Consider the following 24,284-nt stretch of genomic DNA (forward strand, 5'->3'; position numbering starts at 1 on the left):
CCTTGCTTTCTTGTAGTACTCATTTGGTTACCAAAATTCTAAAATCTTTTTCACATAACCGAAAACAGAAAACGGTATCTGTGTTTCAGGTGTGCGTGTGTGTGTGCGTTCATGTGTGAGAGATATGTAGGACCTTCTATAGGAACAGTTCTCAAAGAATGGTCTAGAGAATGCTGAGGTTTCCTGAGACCCTTTCAGGGGTATGTGAGGTCAGAATCCTTCTTATAATAATACTAAGGTGTTATATGCCTATTTTACTGGAATTTTGCTGAGACTACATGCCATGTAATCGCATCACTTTTGTGGCTAATGAAATGAGTATTTACGTATTCTTGTGTTTTAAACAATTTCTTAGTTTTAATTTCACAGACACACACACACACACACACACACACACACACACACACACACCGTGTAATAAAACTCTTTCAGGTCTTTAACAATAATAATTTTGAAAGAAGAAAATGGCTCCTGAGATCAAAAATACAGAATCACTCATGAAAATTATGTGCTCAGCACAGGCATTCTTGCCTAGACTGAGGTAGGACTGGTTATTTTCCCTTAAGTTTCCTCAGGTGTCTTGTCCCTTCTCCCACCGGGCTATAGTCCAGAGGTGTGAGTTGGAGGGCAGATGTTCCATTGCATTCTCTTCTCTGCCCAATTATTCCTTCTCCTCTTTACCAAATTCCAAGTTTATTCTAGGTTGGGACTACAGATAATGGTGATAGAAGGAAAAAAACTCTAGCACGTAAATTGCTTATATTTTAAAAGTCTTCCCCAACTTACATCTGAAGCTTTGGTGCATTTCTTTAAAGGCCAATAATAAGATGTCTTGATTTTCCAATCTCCTACTTCCCAACACTGGTTAATAAAAATTTCATTATTTTGGTGTCCAAAGGGAAAGTGTCTGGTGCTTAAAGGAGTGAAGATTAATAATTTTAAGGTAATAATATGAGGGCTTCACCAGATAAAACTCTAAGAGCATCTTCCTGATTCATATTCTGATAGAATTTCCTGAATAGGAGAGATGGAGATACTGCTAACAGGCAGATGATTACAGAGGATTGTTCTGTGAACATCACCTGTTGTATCATCTCCAAAATCATTCAAAAATCTTCCTATGGCCAGCAAGCTTTTCAGCAGAGTTGTCAGACAGATGATTCCAATGGAAAGCACACATGCCTGGGGGTCAGGTCAGGGGGCAAGCCCTACCTCTCGTACACAGTAGCTCTCTGGTCATGAACTATGTAATGCAAACTGTAAATAACACCAACTCTACCTGCTGCAAGGGGATATTTTCTAAGAAGAAATGTGGTAAGCCAAGTAAAATTTCTTTGAACAATAAAAATTGATCTTCAAACTGTACTCTATATATCACTGGCATTTTCAGGATTTTTTAAAAATTTAGGACATAAAATCATAATTACAGTCTGTTAGTTGGCTTTGTAGAGATTATAAATAAATCTTAAATTTCAGTGTCCCCTAAGCACTTAGAGAATCTGTTCTATAAGTTTATGTGTGTTATTCTATACAAACCTGCATTTTAAAAAATATTTGCATAAATGATTTTATTAACACTACTGACATCACAAATGAATAGAAAACAACACTCTTTATACTATAACCAGTGATATCAAAAGCTATTTACATGTTTTGTCTGTCATTACCAACTACTATGAAGCATAAATATCTGGTGAACAAGTTGCACAATGTAGGATTATTGTGTTTCCTAGTATTGATAGTCACATGGTTCAATATTTCATTGTGTAGTTGTAAGCATGTTTATGAAGAGCCCTTTTGGAAAATCATGGTTTTATTTATTTAAGGAATTAGTTCTCATTAGTCCAGATTATTCACATTTTAGCACAGTTTTTACAGGTCTTGTAAAAGGGAAATTGCTCATGTAAACCATGTCATTGCTAGAGCCATTGTACTTAAAATTTAGTGGTATCATAAAGCATGTGCTGCCACTGGACAAGTTTAAATCTACAGTGCAGAAAGTCTTTAGGTTCTATCCACCAGAGTGAAAGCATCTTGACAACTCTTTGCAATGTTGTTAGTTTGGAGCAGATACCTCTTCATCTATACTGAAGTAAGGTTGAAAACTTAGCCCTTACAACTTGCTATTGTATTTTGAAAATAACAGAGACTTGGCCTGAGAAGCCATGTAATCATTGCTGGATTAAACACAACACACACACACACACACACACACACACACACACACACTCCACACCACATCTGCTTAATCTGGCATCAGATAATAATGATGAAACACCGGAGATTCTATAGTCATTTAGACTCCACAACCCTAAAGCAGAGGATATGGGAAAACACTCATCTATTGTCTTCAGATTTCTTGCATCCAGAGATGGAGAGAGGTAATCCAGAAACGACCTTATTTTCTGACAGTTTCTGTACCATATTTTGGTACTGCTATTGAGTGTGAGGGATAATGGGGTACCCCAAAGCTAAAAATCCCAACCAGTCCTCCTATCAGCCTTCTGATTAATGCATTTTCAGATCAGCTTTTTCCTGAGAATAGTTGAGCATTAGTGTAGACCAATGCACATCTTGGAGTTCTGAGATTCAAGCCCTGTTTCAGTGGCAGCAGCTGCCAAATTGCCGAAAACTTGCTCCTGTTTACGTGTGCATTCATTCTGAAAGTACTCACTAATATAAAGACATATGATCACCAAAAACAACACAGGGTGTGAACACATGAGAACCTGGTAAATAATTTCTAAATTTCCCAAAATCAAACAGATAGTAATTAATGATAGAGTTGTGATTTGATTTCTTGACACTTAAAACAAAAACACTCATAGAAATTTGAGTTACATAAAATCAATTATCTTTCCTATTTTTCAGCCTATGAAAAGATGTCATATATTTCATGAGAAACCCTTGCTAGTGTAATCATAGCTATACTCCTGAGAAATAACCATTATGAAGATTAGAAATAGATAGATTAGGCAGGGAAGACTTCGAATTGCCCAAAAAGTGAGAAATAATAAACATAAAAAGGTCAATAAGCCAAAATAACTTCCATATGAAAAATAAATTTAAGAATTAGGCGAAAGTAATTACAACCTAAATAAGAAAGCCATAAGAAGGCTATGGGATTTGGGTGGGAGTAGAATAATAGGTAAAAAGAAAATTTAAAAACTTTGTTATTTAATTTTGTTGGGCTTGAGGATATAGCCATTGCCAGGAATTATCACTTTTACAATGCTTCTGATTTTCTCTTCTGAATATCTGGGAATGTACACTAACATAGACCACTCTGAGCAAGCAAAATATTTGAGTTGTAAGACACAATCTCATGGCACGAGTTAAGCGCATGGGGGTTTGGAGGAAAAGGTTACCATGGAGATACGTCTAATTTATATGTCTGTAATTTTAGCAGGTCAGTATTTTCTTTTTCTTCTTTCCTTTCAATTACCTTATTAGTTTGGGTAATCATAAACCAAATGCTTTCTAGAAATAGTAGAAACCACAGATTAAACTGCTTTAGTGGTATGCATGTACAGTCAAATTATTACCATACCTCATCTCCTCTAACTCTATACCTACATATAACTAAATCAGTAGTTAGTCTCAACATTATTGTTAGGATATCTACCAATTCTGATTTTTTTTAAATAATACTTACTTCATGTATCTTAACATCAAAATCTTTATCATTTATTTGTTCTAATTTTTAGTGTCTCTGCTCTGCCGGTGGCTACAACATGTGCTTGAGTGCAAATGGGCACCATGACCCTGAAATTATTTTAATAAAATTGATTTATTTACAAATGAAAGTGGTCATATTGTTGAGGTTGCTATTCTCCTTATCATAGAGTTTTTGTGTATTTCATGAAATTTATGATATTATCAATTATAATCATGTTTCAAATTTTCTGAGTCACTAAGAAATAATAAAGGCTTAAAGTTAAACCGTAACTCAATGTTGTTTAAAAATCTCTTAGCATTTCTATTTTGTAATTACTGAATGAACATTTTTACAGTTATTCAAACATAAGTGTAATCAGACACAAAAGTAAATTCTCAGCAAAATAATTTACTAAGGTATAACTAAAGCCTCTTCACGTTCAAAACCCAAATCTTGTGGCAGGGAATCTTTGTCCTTCTTATCTTGCTTATGAGATCATCCTCTGTTCCATCAATACCATTAGTGATGCAGCCTTAGTCAACACTCCACTATTTTCTCTAAGTTATTATTTTCTGTAAAAAAGGTTAATTTGCAGTCAGCTAAGACTCTGAAAAATTTTCGCTATCACATATTAGGTCAGAAGGAAAAGGCTTCCATGGGAAATTTGCAAGCAAAAGACTCATAAAGATGAGAAAACTCAGGCTTCATAATCTTCCCCCTCTCCCACTGAGAGAAGTACCAGGGATACTTTTCTCTGTTGTACATGCCGAGTGGGTCTGTGATCTGGCGAAGGGAACCTGCTCCATCCTGTTATTCCGACTTCTCAAAGGGCAACAGTGACAAATGGCATTCTTTGTGGGAGCACAGATAGACGGCTTTAGGACTAGGTAGTCTAGATTTGAGTGTCAGTTCAAATTTTGTCTGGAAATGCCAGTTGCCTATCACCTGGAGGTTTTAGTGCCCTTGGGATGTTACCCTGATGGGAAGAAGCCACTAAATCCATGGAAAGCTTACCACAGATGGAGTTCATCCTGCTGGAATAAGAAGGAGGTTCAGGTCTCAGTTTACTAATTTTCCAAATCACCAGAGTGAGTTGATTTTCCAGATGAATTTTAGAAAAACTTGCTCTTTGCATTATGTCTTCCAAGATGTGTTAGCATGTTACTCTGTGAGTTTTGATGTTGTCAACAGAGGTTACAGATGAAAATTAGCACTGGTATTTAATTTCAAGTAGATCCTAAATGGTTTGTTGACTGAAGCATGGATGGGTTACATTCTTGCCACTAACAATATCAACCAATCTAGACTGCTTCCTATCTGTCAGCAATTGCAAGAAACCATAAATTGTAAAGCACAATTCATTTTCAATCATGTCAAAATGTGAATAATATAAGTATTTTTGGATCTATAAAAAGTCGCTCTTCATACACTCCCCCTTTTTTCTGCTCAGTCCCAAACAAAAAAAGAAAAACTATACTACAGTCTCTTATACACTAATATACTAGGAACTTAATGTATTACAAAAACAGAGGCCTATTAAAGTTAAAAGGGAGAAACTAATATTTTTCCCAAATGATTACTTAGTAGTTGTACTATGCTAAGGCAGTAGAGAATAGTATTTTGAGTGTCCTTCAGATTTTAAGGATTTCAGTGGGAAGATCTTACCAGCTGAGAATCCTACGTAGGCACCGTTAATTTCCATTTACACAATTCCACATTCTCGAGCAGAATGACAATCAACTATTCAACATTCTTACAAATAACTACCATGTATTTTGCATATAAGCTAAGTTCTCCTCAAGTCTCACTGTTTAGATAAATGTCTCCATTTCAGGTGAAGACACTGAGAATTAAAGACAATTTTCTGACGACTTTGAATTAATAAGAGGTCCGGTTGATTTACTGACCACGAGTGTCTCCCTGACTCATATCATTCATGATATCTAACTCATATCATGTAATCACTGCTATCGTATGTCATATATTCACATCATGAACGTCTCCCTGACTCATATCATTCGTGATATCTGACTCATATCATGTAATCACTGCTATCGTATATCATATATTCACATCGTGAATGTCTCCCTGACTCATATTATATCACGATATCTGACTCATATCATGTAATCACTGCTATCGTATATCATATATTCACATCGTGAACGTCTCCCTGACTCATATTACATCACGATATCTGACTCATATCATATTATCACTGGTATGTGGTCTTTTGACTCTCAATTAGCTTTACTCAGAAGGATTAAGGAATCGGATTAGTGTAAATTCGATTTAGGTTCTCTCAGTCCGAAGTTTAAGTTTATTTTGTGTTTTTCCTTATTTTACACCGACCTCCATCCTATGTCTAATTCTAGTCAGTCACTATCCTTATATGAAAGGGCTTTCCAGTCTTGCAATTTTTTTTTTTTTAATACAAATGGGGTCTCTTTATGTTGACCAAGGCTGTCTCAAACTCCTGGCCTCAAGCAATGCTCCACCTCATCTCCTAAGATGCTGGGATTATAGGTGTGAGCCCCCTTGCCCAATCCAGTCTTATAATTCTTGAGCAAAAATCATAAATAAGCTTAGTAGTTCTATCATTTCCTTAAAACTGGTATTTGTCCTCTCTTTATGCCTTACTTGGAGAATACAATCTATAAAAGCCTAAGGCATAATTAGATATTCAAAAGTTTATTTTTAATCTGACTAAGTAGTTTAATTATGGACAGAATGACTATATACACGGTTATACATGATCTTTCTGGATACGAATATAGGATGACATCTCTATTGCATATTTTTATTATTATATTGATTCCTTTAAATTTTTTCTCTCCATTGTTTCTTTATAGCTCACACACTATCATTATTTATTCTCTTGGTTTAACATTTTATTCCCAACCAAACTGCAAAATCGCCTTGAAAATGACAATCCCTTAAAAAGCATTTGTACCCTAATATAAAGAAGTGCACTAGTTCACCAGTTCCATTCCCTAAACAAGTTTGAGACTGAGAACTGCTGAGACTCAGAAGGACGAAGAATGCTTTATCAGTGAGTGTAGGACCCTCGCAAATCACATGCCTGCTGGACTCTGAACAGGCTCTGTGTGTAAGCACCAATTTTACAGTTGAGGAAACTGTAATGTTTACAGCCATGCATATTATCAAGCCCCATGAAGAGTACAAATTACCTCATAGTCTATGATCCCTTTTACCTCTACTGCACACCCAGGTGTTTCATCAATATTTAGGATTGCTGGTCAAATTTTAATATACCACTTTTTTTTTTTTTTTTTTTTTTTTTTTTTTTTTTTAGTTTAGACCCTCTTGACTGAATTTTCCAGTTAAGTCTAAACAAATTATTGAATCCAGTAAAATACTGAGTTGAATACTAATTTAATTCAAGGGAGTTGATGTGAAGTGGGAGGATTCTAGGGGAAGCAGCAGGACTTGCTACGTAGTTTTCGCTCTTGAACTAACTGGCTGTGGGAGTTCAGACTTCTCATTTATAAATTAGGCTTCCCAATTATTACAATTAGATGATCATATTTACATTTTCAAAAGCTGGCTCTAGTAATTTTATGATTCTTTGATTTTCTCTATTTTCAGCAAAACTATTTGCTGTGCTCCGGTTTAAAATAGAAAAAATATAGGCTATAGTGGTTATACTATCTCATCTTGCTTTTGTATGCATAATAATTGGTATTGTTATATAAAAGCCTTGTAAGTGAGCACATAGTGAAATTAATCAGTGAAGAGGAAAAAAGGGGGCATTTCTGTATTTAAAAACAAAAGCTTAAAAAGAACAGCTAAACTCTGCCTTTATTTATGCTGTTTATTATGTCTGCAAAATTAGTTTAAATAATTCCCATGGAGGCACATCACACAAATAGGCACTCCAGAACCCAGGAGATTAGCTAACATAAGTAAGTCTGTAAGATCATCAGACATGTCAATGTTTGAAAGTGATCTCAAGAGAGCTAGAATGGGAGGCAGGCAGAGCACGTGAGAGATTATGTGTCTTCATTTCAGAAAATGATTTATGCTAAGCAGAGTTATTTTCAGTAATGAGCTTTTATATTCAATTATATTTATTTAAATATAGTGATTATGTAAAGTACATCTATGTTGGTTCACTCCGAGTTCTTTAAATCCCATAAACTTATCTAATACCACACCTCTTAGATACAAAGAAAGAATTTAGCATCTGCCTGTACTAAGCAATCACGTACCCAGCATCCTGACTCCCTGAATTCAACCATTCGGAGTTATGCTTAAAACATACAAGAATATAATAATACAAGTAATAATAGGATTTGAGGAAATGTTCACTATAATGGCTCTCAAATTATACTTCCCCTAGTAGCATATAAAATTGCATATTGTGCTGTACCCTCACCAATAACGGTTACTGTCAGATTTCAATTTTTTCTCAATATGTTGGTTTTTAAAAAGATATGTCTCTTCATTATTTATTTTGTATTGTTTAAATTGCTAAAAATAGTAGAGAAAAACTTTTATATGTGATTGGCCATTCTGCCATCCTTATTTCTTATAAGGTTAAATACTTCGTGTGTATTTGCTGATTTTCTAATATGTTGTTTGCCTTTTTTCCTATTGATTATCAAGAAAAATGTAGGAGAAAATATATTAATATATAATTCTGGTAATTATTCTTCACTATTTAAATGTGTCAAAAATATAGTCTCTCAGATTGAGGCTATTCTTTTTCTTTCTTTTTTTTTTTTTTTTTTTAAGTTTCAGGGTCTTACTCTATTGTCCAGGCTGGAGTGAAGCGATGCAATCATGGTTCATGGCAGTCTCGAACTCGTGGGCTCAAGTGATCCTATCACCTCAGCCTCCTGAGTAGCTGGGACTACAGGTGTACACTCCCACACCTGGCTAATTAAAATTAAAAAAAAATGTGGTGTCAAGATATGCTTGTTTTCCCCAGGCTGGTCTTGAACTGCTGGGCTAAAGTGATAATCCTGACTCAGCCTCCCAAAGTGCTGGGAATATAGGTGTGAGCCCCCATGCCCAGAATTTTTTGTGCTTATTGTTTTTTTTCTTCAGACTGGGTGACAGTTATTTTGCTTTTTGAAATTTTTGATTGGCATGTAATAATTTTACACATTTATTAGGTACAGAGTAATATTTCTATACATGTATACAATGTATACTGATCAAACCAGGAGATTTAGCATAACAGCACATCAAAAATTTATCGTTTCTTTGTATTGGAAACATTTAAAATCCTCTATTCAAGCTGTTTGAAAAAATAGTATGAGTTATTGCTGACTAATGTCACCATACAATGCTATAGAACGATGGAACTTGCTGCATTTGGCGGGAATTGATCCTTTCTGAAGGCTGATTAATATTCCATTTTGTATGCATATTACGTTTTCTTTATCCATTCATCCTTTGATGGATACAGGTTGATTCCATATTTAGCTATTGTGAATAGTGCCGCAATAAACTGGGGGTGCAAATATCTTTTCAACATACTAATATCCTTTTCTTTAAATAGATATCTAGTGGCACTGCTCAATCACGGAGTAGTTCTATTTTTAGATTTTGAGAAATCTTTATAAGTTTTCCATAATGGCCATACTAGTTTACATTTCCACCAACAGTGTATAAAAATTCCCTTTTCTCCACATTCTAGGCAGCATTCGTTACTTTTATCTTTTTCATATTAGCCATTCTAACTGATATGAGATGATATCTCAATGTATTTTTCATTTGCATTTATCTGATGATTAGTGACTTTGAGCAGCCTTTCATGTACCTGTTCATGAGTTTTCATGTACCTGTTGGCCATTTGTGTATCTTCTTTTGAGAAATGTCTGTTCTGATTATTCGCCCATTTACTACAACAACAACAACAACAACAACAACACTAATCAGAAACTTTATTTTCTAAAGCAACAACAAACATCTGAATGGGATAGAAAAGATAGTCCAGTAGAGTCTGAAAGAAGAGAAAGAAAACAATTGATTGGTTATTTTTGTTATTATCCTCTGCCACATTGGTAAGTCTTTCATAGACTTAGGGTTTAAAATCATTCTTCGAGTCCCCAGTTGGTTTCCTAACTTCTGGACACAGAGGTATGTTGTTGCTACTACTGAAGTCTAGTTACCAAGAAAAGAAATGAATCAAGGAGCCATCAAAATTCAGGTGAGTATAGTGCTTGATCCTTTGCCCATTTTTAATTGGATTATTTGTTTGTTCATTTGTTTTTACTGTTGAGTTATTGTGTTACTTGTCTATCCTGGGTATTAATCCCTTGTCAGATGAATAGTTTGCAAACATTTTCTCTAAATTTACAGGTTGTCTCTTCACTCTTCAGGTTAATTGTTTCCTTTTGCTGTGCAAAAGCCTTTTAGCTTGATATGATCCCATTTATCTCTGTTTGCATTTGTTGCCTATGCTTTTGAAGTCTCATCCAAAAACGTCTTTGCCAAGGCCCTTGTCACGAAGCAGTTATCCTGTTTTCTTCTGGTAGTTTCATAGTTTTGGATCTTACTTTTAAGTTTTCAGTCCATTTTGACTTGATTTTTGTGTATGATAAGAGATAGGGGTCTATTTTAATTCTTCTGCATATGAATATCAGATTTTTCCAGAACCATTTATTGAAGAGGGCGTGCTTTTCCAATGCATGTTTGAGATTTTTGTCAAAAACAAATTGACTATAAATTGATGGATTTATTTCTGGATTCTCTCTTCTCTGTTCTGTTGGTTTATAGGTGTTTGTTTGTTTACCTTTTTCTGTGTTTTGAAGTATGAGGTAAAGTCAAAGATATTGATATTCATTTTATAGTTTGGCTATTTTTACCCTAATTAAAGCATTTTCCCCATTTTCCTGTTATAAAGATAAATGCTTATGTTATTTTATTTTTTACAAAAGGTACCTTTTGAATATAGTGGTTTAATCCAGACCAATTGATTTTCCCAAGTTGTTTAAGCTTCAGAAACAACTGTACCGGAACCATTTTCTTAAATCTCATCCTTTCCTTCAGAGTGTTGAACTACACAAATGGCATGTACCAATACTCATACATGCATGGGCTCTGTGTGTCTGTAATCCACTCAAATTATTGGTTTATCACTGCACCAGTATTTCACTTTATTGACTTTTCTAGTTGATATCAAGTAAGATGAGTTCACCAGCCCTGTTTCTTTTCAAATTATTTTTGTCCTTCTTGGACTCTGTGTTTCTCTGTGTAATATTTAGGATAAGCTAATTAGGTTCTCAAACTTATGATATTTTCTTTAATATTTTAAATTATGGATTAATGTGAGAAATTTACATCATTTCCACCCTTTCTCATATATATAATTATAATGCATTGCACAATTTATTTTGGTTTTATTTACTGTTTCAGTAACTTCATTTTTTTCCCCATAAAAGCTATGAACATCTTTTGTAAGATTTATTCCTAAGTATCTTTTTTTTTTTCTGACTATTTAATTGGTATCATTTATAAACAATATTTTAAACTCAACTGTAGATGTATAAAACTCACTATTTTATCTCTATACTTACTCATTTTATCATACACTTAATCCTAAGATATATTTATCTTTATACTAAATACTGTGGCTATCATTACCTATTACTTCTAATGATTTGTATTTAGATTACCTTTTTTTTTTCTTTTGCAGGCAAATTAAATATCCACAGGGATACACAAATAAAACACGTATTTTTCTCTGCTGCTTAAAACTACCATTACCATAAATAGAATCAGTAATAGAAGACATATCTGTATTGTATTTTATTTTAAAGGGAATAGTTCTACTATCTTACTCCTCTAGATAATAATTATTATATTTTTTCTTTTTAAATATACATAATTGGATTAAGAACATCTTCTAGACCCAATTTGCTATCATATATTTGGTTTAAAACCTGTCAACTTGGCCTGGTGAGGTGGCTCACGCCTGTAATCCCAGCACTTTGAGAAGCCAAGGCAGGCGGATTACGAGGTCAGGGGATTGAGACCATGCTGGCTAACACAGTGAAACCCCGTCTCTACTAAATAATACAAAAAATTAGCTGGGCGTGGTGGTGAGTGCCTGTAGTCCCAGGTACTCAGGAGGCTGAGGCAGGAGAATGGCATGAACCTGGGAGGCAGAGGTTGCAGTGAGCTGAGATCGTGCCACTGCACTCCAGCTTGGGCAACAGAGCAAGACTCTGTCTCAAAAAAAAAAAAAACAAAAACAAAAAACACCAACAACAAAAAACCTGTCAACTTATTTTGTTGATTCGCATTTTGAATACATTACCTATTCTTCTTTATTATATGCTTCTTTGGTATAGTTACCTTTATACTTATTTTTTGTCCCTCGTCTGTATTGACAATTATTTGCCTATTTTACCTTATCCTATTACTTTTACCTTTAAATTTTAAGATACCACTTAAAAATCTAAATTTACCCATTGTTCTTATCCAACTTTAAGACAATTTAAGGACTTCAGGATGCTTCGTATTTCACTATCCCACTGATGGATTCTATTCTACTATTGGTCTCTACTTACATTTACTGTTTTTTGTTTTGTTTAATGTGTGTTGTTCATTCATAGATAAACACTTGCTGGTGTTAAACTTTTACACTTTTCTATGTAGACTCTTCCTTCTTGTAGTTTTCTTTTGGGATTATTTATTTTCTTCCTGGAAAAAATTATAGAATTTTTTTAAATTGAAAGTCTGCTGGTAGTAAGTTCTCAATTCGTGTTATTAAATTATAGAGCGTATCACTAATAGTACATGGTAATTTTATCTTATAAGTTTGAAGTTATTTTCCCACTGTGTTCAGACAAATATTTTTGCTGTTAATATGTCATCTTAATGCAAATCTGCCAGTCATCTGCTTTTCTTCTCCCTTTCTAGATTTTCCTAAGACTTTCAGGGCTGATATGCCTAGATAGGAATTGCTGTTTATTTTTATTTGTGGAGATTCACTAGATTTCTTGAATCTAAAGTTTGGTGCCGTATATTGTTTCCAGTAAACCCACAGTCATTACCATTATCTCTTAAATTTTTCACTTTGTTGTGTATTTTGCTTTATTTTGTGTTATTTGTTGTCTCTTTTTTCAACTTGTTATTAATTTGCTTCTATTTTGTTCATTGAGGTGTTTTTAATTCACTGATTTCATTTTTCCTTTCTAGAAAAACTATTACAATTTTCTTTTTAATATGTTTGGTCATTTTTAATGGTTTCTTGTTTCTTAGACATATAATCTTGTTTCTTAGACATATAATAATGTATTTTTCTTCAAATATATTAACCATAATTATTTACTATTTCAATATATGTAGATTCTGAGAAGATAGGTCTAATGATCATTTATTCCAAGTCAAAATTATGGGGGCAAGTTTGTATATGTATACATATACATACACACACGTATATTTGTGCTTGAACTTATATTTTTAGGAAGCTAATCAGGCATCTCAAAGGATTTGTTTTATGGTTACCTTCTCCATATCAGATTTACATCATCCTCTGCAGACTACCAAGTTCAACAGATTTTAAATTAGTGCATGGACTCGCAATTTTCCTATTTGTGCAAGTGTTATACATTGAAATGCTAAATGCAGATGAGAACAGAGCTGTATTTTGAATTCCAGGGGCTGGTTTTCAATATGGTTTTTCACTTAAATTTAAGACAAGAAGATAAAATGTTGGTTTCCTTACTTTGCTAATAGAATTATTATTTTTTCCTATTGTATTGTTTTATAGAAAGAAAAATTTTCTGAGATCTGTTCAGGTGGAGTTTTCAGTTCTAGCTTTCTATTTTTGAAGAGCTCAAAGAATTATTAGCATTCCAGGAGTGGTAGTTAAACACCAAGTTTCTATTCCTGATACTACAAATACCTTCAGGCATATCCCTCAGTTTTGTGTTTTCCTCTTCATATTTATTCTTCCTCCCATCAACCCGGCCTGGAAAGTTATCTTATTTTGTCATTTCACTTGCCATCCATTTATTATAACCATTTCTAAAAAATATATTATCTAGCATTTCTATTTATTTGGCAGCAGGGATTTGCTCCCAGAATACTCAGTTTGCCATTTGCTGACAACTGAAGTCTTCCTATTTGGTTTCTATTTGCTTTTTCTTCACTTTCCATCTCTAGTTCAGAGATCATCTCTCTCCCTATCCATGCAATGCTCTACATTTAGAACTCGGTTCACATAAGGTTATTTGTCGTTGCCCTCTTTTTGAAATTCAAAATTAGTTTTGTACTTACAAGACCCTGAATTTGAGGTCTTCAAACCTCACTCTAATACAGATAATTCCAGGTTCCATCTCCCCAAGGGTGATTGATTCAAACCGTCTATTCTTAATACTTAACATCCTTTCTCACCTGTATGGCTCCTACCAATCATATGGGCTACTCCATGTATGTGACAAATACATTTTTATGGGATATATAAAATACCAATTATAATGCTGGGCAAAAAGTAAAGGGGCAAACAATACTGTTCATAGCTAGGCATTTTTCAGGGGAAGGGATGGACAACAATAATTAATTTGTGTTTAAAACAATGTGAGTTATGTAAATGAAAATATTTCAGTTGGATGTATTGAGAAAATATAGAGCAGATGTATAATAATAATAGTTCACAGTTATATAAGCTTTTTACACATATTAGTAATGTACTTCTCACTACAACCCCAGGAGATAGGCATTGCCAATTTTGTATTTAGATCCTTTTTACAGATAGTGAGCAGAAGCAGGCTAGAGACATGACTTGCCCCCATTCATACAGGTTATAACTTTTGATCCAGGATATAAAATCAGGCAGTCTGGCTTTGGAATATGAACCTATATGCCTCCTCTACTCTGTCATGATGGGACAAATGTAGAAACAAAATTATGTAAAAGAGAAATGAATAAAACGAAGCGTTAAGTAAGATAAATGTTACTTTGGCTGTATCTATCACAATAATTAACAAACCTGAATACAACATCTATAAACCCAAATCTTTCTTCTTGTTTTTCTGAGTTGTTTAAATGCTGGCAATGGCTGCGCCATTCATTTTGTCTTCTTATATGAAAAATTTTGAAATGTCATGTATTTCTCTCCTCAGCCACTTCTTACATTCAATCAATAGACAGTCACTGATTTCTACAGACTTGTATCTGAATTATCTTTTTCATTACCTCAAACTTGACTCTGGTCTTCATCTTCTCTTCTCTGGATTTTCATAATAAGTTCCCAGATAATTCTCTAGTCTCCATTGTCCTTTGTTCAGACCTTCATACCTATGCCAGGAATATTACCTCAAACGTTCATCTCATGTTCACCCCCTTTTTTATTATCTGCCCATGACTTTGCAAATAATGCAGAATAAAGTTAACCCTCGTTATTAATTCATATGAGTTTTATTTCTTTCTCACTATTACTCCCTCCCATATCACAACATTAATTTTGTTCTTGCCAAATATAAAAAGAACTCTATCAATAGGCTTTTGACTACAAAGATCCATGTATATACAAGCTTCCAGCATTGCATATAAAACTGACTCCTCCTCATAAAATTATTTTTTAACCTATACTATATTCTTGTGAGTTAGGCATTTTTCATTTTTAAGATAGGTGGCTAGTAGAAAATGTCAGGTAGTAAATAATTTAATTATTTGTTAAATATATGATGAAATAAATAATTGCATGATGAAGAAAACAAGGAAGGAAGGGCAAACAGGAGAAAAGAATTGGAAGGAGGAAGAAAGAAACGATAGGGGATAAGAAGAAGGAGAGAGAAAGAGAGAAGAATGTACGCATATGGATATATTGCTGAGATCAAGAAGTGCAAAAAGTGAGAAAAAAATAACTTCTAACGGCTAACTTCAAGCAGATACCTTAATAGAAAATCTGTTTCCAGAGGTTCTTAGTTAAGGCATAATAATAGGAGACCAAATATTTTCAGATGTTGATTCACTTGCAAAAGGAGTAGTACTGTGACTTTATTTCAGAGATTATCCAGAAAGGAGTATTTCCTCCATTCATTCCTGTGCTGATATAGAAAGTTGACTGATAGAGAGTGGGAATAGGGCTGCCCAAAATACGTAAAATAAATTCAATCTTCAATGTTAAACTGAAATATGGGAAACTATCTAATATAAGCAATTTCTATAATGTTAATAGGCATTTCTCACATGAAATATTGCACATCATCCTTTACAAAGGGGAGAGGGCCGAAAAGAAAAGGCAGCCTAAATCAAAATTTAGATATTTGGCATTTAAAACATATATTTAATCATTTATATAGCAAATTCATCATGGAGGTTTTCACTGAAAAGTTTAACCTAAAATGAAGTGCTACCCAGCTTCTACTAAAAAAACCTGCAAAAATATATTATATTTATAGGAGACATACGCATTCTATCTCCATATATCCACTCTTCAGTTATTCCTATGCTACATTAGATTACTAAAATCTACTTTTTTGAATTTAAGCAGTTTAACCCCAAGCAGAAATTTATTTGTATCAACAGAGTTCTACCAGGTTTTTATTGATCATAGGTACAAGATACAGCTATAGGAAACATACTTTTTATGCTCTGAAAGACCTATTTTGAAGACATTGTCAAATATGTTTCTCAGTGATGATTCATTGGACACACATGGTATAAGTATTTTTAATTTTAAAAAAAGGTGCTTCTTTGTAAAATCTTTGATTATGTTTTCCCCATTACATACTGACACTGCAATATATGTATGTACCTTCCTGCCTTTTCACTAGGAAACTAAGAGTTAAATTTAACCAGGGCTTCATAATACTATTGCAGCATTAGTGTAAATACTCTGAACCTCCTGAAATCTACGTTGTCACTGAAGCCACCAACCAGTGCAGGGATTGAAAAAAGAGGCGTCTACTTTTTAGGAATTTCGGATCCCATCTTGCTTCACTGGGATCACGAAGTCTTCAAATAACCTATTAAATAACATTGGCTTTTCAAGTAAGATCTTGTTTAAGGCAGAGAATGTCTATTTGTTAAAACACCTATTTTTAAAACTTATAAAACTGTTTAAAACTGTAAATCACTGGTGTTGACTATTAACATTCTTTTCCTCTTCCCATTAGTTTTGATTTTCTATTTTATGTGATGGATCTCACCAAACTTGTACCTTTTATTTCAATTCATTATTTTAGATCCTCTAAGGCAACAAATGGAGGAAAATAATTTAAGGTCATTGAAAAAAAAAAAAAGCCTTTGATCACTGAAATAGTAACGAAAGTGACAAATGGTGGGAAATTTTTGATTGCTTTGTTTTTGCACATGTATCAGGGGTCAGAAAAAGTGGTTAAGTAGAAGCTAGAATTATATTAATTTAAATCCAGTGAGGATAATTATGTTTAAGAACTAATCAGTTGGACCAGGAAAAATCAAAGAATATTTCAGTGCCTGGTGAGAATATATGCTACTGTAAACACAAAAGAAAGTGTAAAAGTATAAAATGCAAGATTCCTTATCCCAATAATTTTATAGGAGAAAAAAAAGTAGAAATAGTGTAGGAGAAAGAAATTACATGATATAGCCTAAAGACAGCAAATCATTAATTTGGCTTGCATAGAAAGGGCATGTTGAATGTTGAAGTAAAGAAACAAACGGAGTAGTTGGAAGACACATTTCCAACGGGTCTTGACTTTCATACAATGCTTATGGTGTGTCAGAGATAGATAATGAATAGTAACTGAAGTAAACTTTAAAAATCTTTAAAAAAACAGCATGCATACATTCATATTTGTTTGTACACATTACACATAGATTGCCCATAAGTCATAAATATTTCTCTGATATTGGTACGGATTATTTCATTACATGTGTATGAGTGCACATACCCACACCTACACCAATACCCACTAATGGTAAGAGAAGAAACTACGTGGTATATCCTACGACAGTGAATTCATTAATTTGTCTTACATAGAAATGTATGTGAATGACAAAAAAAGAAATACATAAAGCCCACATTTCTCAAGGACCAGGATTTTTAAGTGTTCATTCATGTTACAAATAAATAGTTATCATAATGCATACCTCTTTTGCAACCAACCTTTACAAAATAGCAGTGGATCATACACTTTCCCACTGAGTCTAGGCATCACTTGTATGTTTCTCTTAGATAACAAGAATGTCAGCAAGAAAGAGAGAATAACATCTCATTCTTCAATTGAACATCTGCTTAAAGTGGTATATATTGTTGAAATGGGAAAAGTTCCTTTGCCCCACTTGCAGGGTGTGCGACAGGTGGTTTGTGTTAATCAGCTCAATTAAACGCTCTATCTTGTTGCAAAGACAGAGGGCATTCTGTATCCTGAGTTCTTGCTTTGGTGTAGTGGAAGAATTGGATCACACCTGGGCCTGGAGCATAAGCGCAAGGTTTTATTGAGCGGAGGTAGCGCTGAGCAAATGGGGGAAGCCAGAAGGAGGATAAAGTGGGAAGGAGTCTGGTGCTCAGAGGCCCGTGCTCTTCTCTGACTGCCCCAGCCAAACTCCACCTCACTGGCCTGCAGGCATGCAGGTGCCTGTTGGTGCCTTCCTCTCAACATACAGCCACCTGTGTGTGTGCCTGCTAGGGTCTCAGGATTGTTATAGGCACAGGATGGAGGTGTGGAAGGCCAGGGTGGTCTTGGGAAATGGAACATTTGGGCAGGAAAACAAAAATGCCTGTACTCACTTAAGTCTGTGGGCACAGGCCAGGGGGTGGAGCCCTAGCCAGGGACCACACTCTTCCCTTCCTCATTTCCTTATCGTCTGAAGGGACCATGTCCTTCTCTTCCCAGCACTTCCTTTTCCCCATCCTGTATCATTAGCAAGTAGAGAAAATGGGAATTAAGTCAAGTAGAAAGAGAAGGTCACAGTGGGTTTGACCTGTATTTTCGTTGTCTGTTAATAACTTAGCAAGGAAGCTTGAGTTTGACGTTTTTAACACAACTGTATTATTTATGAATCACTTATTTATTAGCATATTTGATAGTAACCACAATCCTGTGACTTGAGCAAGACAGGATTATTATGTTTTATTTACAGAGGGAGACAACAAAGCATGGTGTGGTTAAGAGGCTAACACACAACTGGTAATTTGTAAACACAGGGTCAGCTGTTGAACTTCTGAATACCACTTTTTTTTGTTTGTTTTTCTATTATAACCTCCTCGAGATTCTGAAATGATTAATGAAAAATTCCACTTCCACATGGTGAAAATAATAGCAAAACCAAAGTGTTACAAAGAGCAGCAATAAACAGCAACATTTATTTATTGCTTTGTATTTCCCAAAACACTTCACCACACATTAAAAACCATAAAATCATTAAACTGTGGGTCTCTTTGATTTGTTACCATGAACTCACCCAATTCTCTGCTTTGACAGGAAAGTTAACCTTGAGGTAAGCCAGGGATGATAGCTCTGCTCTTTTTTGATTAAGCATTGGTTTGACAGTGTCACACTATAGATACACATTGATGAGTCAATAATATAATGTGGATGTAATATAGAAATAGAAACAAAGAAAGAATCCATATATTCTGCTACATAGCATTTTGAGAAGGTAGCAAATTTTATTCTACTGTTGCATACAGTTTACTTTGGAAGTTTTATATAATGAAGGAGAATATAAATTTTAAGTGTTTATAATTGAATATCAAGTTAACCATGGCATTAGAAAAGAAAAATATCATAGATTTATTAGCAGTGAAAATTACTACCAATGGCAAAAATATAAATAATAGAGTTATGTTTTCAACAAAATAGTAATAATGGTGGATATTGCTTTTACTACTATTAAAATTATTATGCCTACTATAATGACCTTTCATTATTTATTAAGGGCACTTTGCTAAGTATGTTACATAAAACATATTATTTGATAGTTGAAACAATCCAATATGTTGAGATTTAAAATAATTTTAAAAACAAGCAATTTTAGAGGATTTACGTAATTCGACCAAGGTACACAGGAAAAAGTGGCAGACATGAGAGTCATATGCAGGCACATTTAACTCTGAAGCTTGTTTGGTCTTCTGAGTCACCATAGCTAGAGACTAAATTCAGGCCCAGAGCTTACAGAGATCTAAGCTGGGGTTGCACAAAGCTCCCTGCTACCAGCAAGTAGGCTCTTCAATGAGACTTAGGCAGTCAGCCTTGGAGTGCTGTGAGTGGACTAACAAGAAGAGATCTCTTTGCTTCCTCATAAGTGTAACACTCAGCTGTGTATTTATGTTCCTCTCTTTGATATCAGGCTGACAGATATGAACCTTATTCTTTTATCCAAGTCTGAAGTCCAGTCTCCCTAGATTTTTCACCCTTCTGACTCGCCTTTGCAAAGATTATGACAGTGACAGAAGTCTAACATGGCTGACTCCATTTCACTTCTAGCCTCACAGACTGGTTGTCTTCGCTCATTCTGGGGCATAGGTCAAACTAATCATGGGAAGAATTTCATTTTTAATTTAACTTTGAAGCAAAGATGTTAACAGTATCTCTCTAAACCTAATCCTCGTTTTGTTCAGGGGTTGAAACTGCATTTGTAAGACTCATAAAAGGCCATAAGATTAGGGTTATGGGAGGGGCCTGTATCCTGCGAAAATGTAGATGTGGTTGCCATAATACCTTATTGCTCAGGAGTCATGTGACGAGAGGCAACAAGATTTCTGACCTCCCCAATTGCTCCTAATGATAACATCACAACTGTAGAAACTAATATTGGTTTTCAGAGATGTTTATCAGATGTATGTGTTCTGGCTGACTGATCCAACAGATACCACCTAGACTCATGACTCATAAATCAACCTGTCCTGTGGCCCCCACCCAGAAGCAGACTCAAAGCAGGAGAATCATTTTCCACATCCCCACCATGGCATCCCCCAAAAATCAGCCACAGGCATTCCCTAAACCCCTGCCCACCAAACTCCTTGAAAACTCTTAACCTCCAAGCCTTTGGGGAGACCAGTTTGAGTGATAACTCCAGTTCTCCTATATGGTCAGACTCTTATTAATTAAACTCTGTCTTTACTGCAGTACTATGGTCTCAGTGAACTATATTTTTTCCTGTGGAGCAGGCAGGAAGAACCTGTTGAGTGATTATACTTCTAATCTTTTCCCCTAACACTGAAACATTTTACCCATGCACTCCTTACTTAGTCTCATCATCAGCAAGAAAATTATTTCCTGGGACTTATAATCTAGCAAATACTTGACAGAAAAATGACTCAACTTATTTTTAGTAACACATTCTTCATGGACTGATTAAGATCACTTAGATATTGACATGATTTCAGAATGGACAGCAATTGCATCAAGTTCAATTTTGTTATCTGGGTGATAATATTTCTCGGGAAGAGTCACTATAACTAGCCAGTTTTATCTTCGTAATTATCATTATGCTAATCACAAATACTTGGTCCTCCCATTCTTGAGCTGGGATATTTGCCCCAATCAGGCAATCAATGATAGACGTAAGAACATTCTCATTACATAATTGGTTGATTGGCATGAAATTGGTGAGACAATAAATTCTCCAATTAATTCAGACACACCTCATTCCAGAACTGAATTTCTATATTTGTCACATGTTCCAGGCTACAGAGATCAGAACAAATTGCCCAGGAATGCCAACCTCTTCTGAGGTGTTTCTTCTGTGTTTTAAAAGAAACCTTTATTTCTATCATGATCTCTGGTAAGGTCTATGGAAACCTACCTCCAAAGACCAAGGAAGCTGAGAGGCTGAAAGAAACAGGCTGATGTATCCAATTTATCAGAACAAAACATTAAATATGAACTTTTGAACAGAAGCCACATCCCAGACAACCACAAGGTAAGATGAATTCCCAGACCCCCATACCATTTTCCCCTAGACCCAGGGAAGGGTATACCTACTTCAGAAGGGAGGGGCAGGACAATTGCTCAAAAGCAAAATTTGTGGTAAGTACAATAATATCAAGGATGATTTTGATCTAAGGGCAGGATTTACAGTAAGCACTTACTCTTATACAAGAAATAGTGGATAAAATGGAAATCTTAGAATCATTCCCAGAATAGGGGTTAATTAAAATTCACCATGGCAGATTAGCATCAAAGATGGAGTTGCTTTATTTTCCTTATAGTAATTCTTACATTTGCACTGGTTTATTGACTTTGACCAACATCAAGGCAACTAAAGTTACATTCCTTTTGCAGCAATAATGTTTGGTACAATGATATGGAGTTGCTTCAGAATTGCTAGTCAACAATCAGTGTGGAAGTGAATAGTGTTTTGAATAATTGCAGCATCTCAATTATGGATATTAACTTGTCCTGGAGGAACTGGACCTTGGCTAACTTTGTTTGTTCTGGAGTGATAAATATCCCAATCTAAGACATGGAATGTCTACATTAATATTATAGGGTAACTTAACTAAAATAATGTGGGATCAAAATTTCATCTCATACTAAGGGCTCATAAGAAATAAGAACTAAAGAGCATACTAGGATGTTATATAAAAATATGACAAAGCTTTAGTTTAGAGCTCATTCAAATTCTATGTCGAAGCTACTGGCAAGAAAAATGAGAGTAACATTGTACAGGCCAAATGGCATCAGAATGTATTTATGTAGATAGGATACAATTTATGAGGCCTTCTATCTATTTTAATTCCTAATCAAATTATAGCATATGCTTTTTGGATATCTGATATTGCTTGAGATTCTATAATATGCTAAAATTGTCATAATACTTTTTAACTCAAACTTGGGATAATATGTGTCAAGAGACAAAATTATAACACGTTTGAGGATTTTAATTGGTTTTTATTTGCAATTCTATAATAGGGAATAACTTTGCTATATACAATAGAATGAGTGTTCCAATGAACTGAGCAGAGGAACTTGGCTTTATAAGCAGAAGAAGGCTGAAGAAAGATGAATAAAAGAACAAAGAGCAGAATGGCTATTTCAAAGTTTAAAGAGAGGGGATTTTCTTTTCTTATTATTCTGACTCACATTGGCTGAAATCTTCTGCTTTTTTGGAAAATTGTTCCATTTTAAAGTTCAGTATGACTATGTGGCACTTAGCACAAATGACTCCATTCTGGTTGGTTTGTCAAAAGATCACTATAATCAAGTGCAAAATATGAGCTTGTGAGCTACTTCTAACATCCAATAGGCAGCAAACCCTCAGGAAACCTGGGTTCCATGAAATGGGTCCTAGTTCCCCTCCACTGTGAATGGGAGGGTGCTAGTATATCTAGTGGGATTTTTTGAAACAAATTCTGGAGTGGGAAATTGCCTTATACAACAATAAAACTGAAGAAATAAATTGGCTTAATGTTAAGTGACCTTATATACAACAATGTATATGCAACAATATAACTGGAGAAATAAATTGACTCAATACTAAATAGGAGGATAAAGCTCAATAGACAAATGAAGAGATACAAGATGTTGAGAAACAAAAAGAATCCAGGGCATATAAAACTGTTTGATTATAACGCTAGAGATCTAAAATAAAGAAGGAAAATAACAAGAATAACTAGGTGGACCAAAAATTTAGAGAGGTAAAACACTGTTGAATGGGAAAGATAATGTGCTGTTTTATGTTTTATTTTAAGAACAAAACACAGATTAAATGAGCCAAATTGATCGAATGAGCAAGACAGCAGCAAGGAGAGAAAGAGATGGGAGGATGCCCATCAGTAGTTCTCTTGCTGTATGGGGGTAGCAAAGGTGAAAGTCAGAGTGTCTATGTAGTAAACAATGACACAATCTGGGCTCATATTAATATCCAGAGTTTAATGTGATATGTGATGAACGCAGAAGAACTTTTTAGACAGTAACCGTTCATGTATTCAGGTAGGTAGAAAAACAATGCTGCTAAGAACTAGAAATGCCCAACTGATTTGAAGCAGTAACTAGCCTTGGATGAAAGACGGGAGATACTGAACTCAGATAATTAAGTTGTATTAGAGAATAGACTCTGGCACTATCGAAAAGCTGATATCCATAGAGGATGTGACAGAATCCCAGTTATGAAATTTGTGTAATCTCTAATATTGATGCCCAAAGCGATTATAGGAATTCCTCTGAATACAGAGATCACAGTCTTTAATTACCCAGGGCACAGTACCTGTGCAGTGTCCATATGCTTGTGTCAACATTTAAATATGTAGAATGAAGCTAAGTTCAGGTACAGGGCTGAGAGTCATAGATTGTTGTATTTTTGTATTTCTGGTTTAAATACAGTCTGGATATACAGAAATTGTGTTATAGGTACAACTGGCACTGGAGAAAAAGAGTTGTATCATAGAGACAAATGGAATTACTGACATAAATTATATTTTATGTGTATGTAAAACAATATTCTCTCATCATTTAAGTTAATTTGAGGGACAATAGCAGTGATAAAAATGATATCCACCTCACTAGGTTTTATGGGGATTCTAATGCATGTAAAAGCATATCATAAATTATAACACAAATTGTTTTTGTTGTCCAAAATCATTTTATCCCTCTTTAATAACTATCAGGTCATTTGATAAAGGACATTTGCTTTTCCATCTTTCTGTTTGGTGAAGATTAATGTTAAAATTGTTTTACAATCCCAGAACTTACAACATATACAGTTTATG

This window comes from Macaca thibetana, chromosome 13 (assembly GCF_024542745.1).
Source record: "Macaca thibetana thibetana isolate TM-01 chromosome 13, ASM2454274v1, whole genome shotgun sequence".
Taxonomy (NCBI): Eukaryota; Metazoa; Chordata; class Mammalia; order Primates; family Cercopithecidae; genus Macaca; species Macaca thibetana.